Genomic DNA, 1,867 nt, shown 5'->3' with positions numbered 1-1,867 from the left:
AAAAAAAGAAAAAAGAAAAGGGAAAAACTCGACCCGAAAAACCCACAAGCGTTCGCCGACTTTCCGCGGATTCATGAATGCGTTCGTGCAGAGTGCGTTTCTCTAGACCGGATTAGGGTCTTTGGGAACAATGCGTCGGACGCCGGGATCTGTTCTGGCACAGCTGGGGGGGGGGGGTAGGAGAGGGGGGAGAGGGGGGTGGAAATGGGGAGAGGGGCGGGGAGGGAAGGAGAAAGAAGGGAAGAGGGGGAGAGGTGGGGGAGGGAAGAAGGGAAGAGGGAGTGGGGTGGAGGAGGGAGAGAGGGATAAGAAGGGGGTAGGGTGGGTGGAGGAGAGATGAGAGGAGGAGGGATGAGAGGGAGAGAGGGAGGGGGAGGAGAAGAGATGAAAGGGAGAGGGGGAGGGATGAAAGGGGAAGAAGAGGAGGAGGGATAAGTAGAGGAACGTTGAGGGGGAGAGGGGAGGGGAATGGGGAGAAGGGAAGGATGAGAGGAGGGAGGGAGAGGGATAGGAGGGAGGGAGAAGGATAAGAAGAGGAGAGATAGGGTAGGTGGAGGGTGGATGAAAGGGAGATGGGGAGAGATAAGATGATGGGAGAGGAGGGAGCATGGGGAGAATAAAGGGGAAGGGAGAAGGGGGAAAATAAAGAGGAAGGGAGAAAGGGGAGGAAGGGAGAGTTGGAGAGGAGGGTGGAGAGGGAGAAGGAGTAGACGAAGAGAGGGGAAAGGTAGAGAGGAAAAAGTAGGAGGTAGAAGAGAAAAAAAGGAGGGAGAAGAGAGAAGAGAGAGAAGAAAAAGAGAGGAAGAGAGGAGTCAGAGAAGAGGGAGAGAGAAGTGAGAAGTGAGGAAAGAGAGGAGTGAAAAGAAAAAAGAGAGGAGGAGAAGAGAAAGAGAGGAGGAGGAGAGGGAGAAGGAGATGGAGAATAGAGGAGGCAGAGGAGAGGGAGGGAGAGGAGGAAAGGGATTGGAAGGAGGGAAGGGAGGGAGGGAAGGGAGGGGACGGGGGAAAGGGAGGGTAATACTGAGGCTTTGGGAGGGGGGGGAGGGGTGCAAGAGGGATAAGAGAATTAGCGAAGAAAGAATGGGGAAGGGAGAAGGGGGGGAAGGGGGGAGGGGTAAGAAGATGGATGAGAAGGAATAAGAGAAGGAGGAGGAAGGAGGGGAAAGGGGGGGGGGATGGGAGGGAAAGAAAAGGAGAAGAAAGGGAGAAGAGAAGGGGAGAAATAAAAGAGGAGATGGGGAAGGGAGGAGGAGAGGAGGAGGGGGGAAGGGAGGAGATAGGAAGAAGGGGGGAAGGGAGGAGGAGGGGGGGAAGGGAGGAGGAGAGAAGGCGATGTAAGAGAAAGAAGGAAAGGGTAAGAGTAAAAGAAGAATGAGAAAAGAGAGAGAGAAAGAAAATGAGAGGAAGAAGAAACGAAAAGAGAATTGTGAGAGAAGAAAATGGAGATAGGGAGATGGAGATGATACCGAAAGGGAAAAGAGAAAAAGGCAAGAAAAAAGCAAAAAAAAAAAGATTGAAAGATGAGAGGAATTAGGAAATTGAAAAATAAGAATTGGAGAAATGGAAATAACGAAAAATAAAAATAAAATAAACCGAAAAAATGGAAATAGTAGACACAAACAAGAAAAAAAGGATGAAGGGATAGAGAAGAAAGAGAGAATACAACCAGAAAAATGGATGAAAGAAAGGAAATAAAAGAAAAGGCAGATAAAAATCAAGATGAGAAGAAAAAAGGAAGAGAAAAAAAACAGAAATTTAAATCAGTTAATTTAATTAAGAGAGTCATTAACATTATGCACAAAGTTTAAACAGCGCTTGTGTACTTTGAAGTCATTAATTGATACTGAGCACGATGGAGTCAGTCAGC

Source organism: Penaeus monodon, chromosome 30, assembly GCF_015228065.2.
Source record: "Penaeus monodon isolate SGIC_2016 chromosome 30, NSTDA_Pmon_1, whole genome shotgun sequence".
Lineage (NCBI taxonomy): Eukaryota > Metazoa > Arthropoda > Malacostraca > Decapoda > Penaeidae > Penaeus > Penaeus monodon.
The sequence above is the reverse complement of the archived record's forward strand: the minus strand, read 5'-3'. Positions refer to the sequence as shown.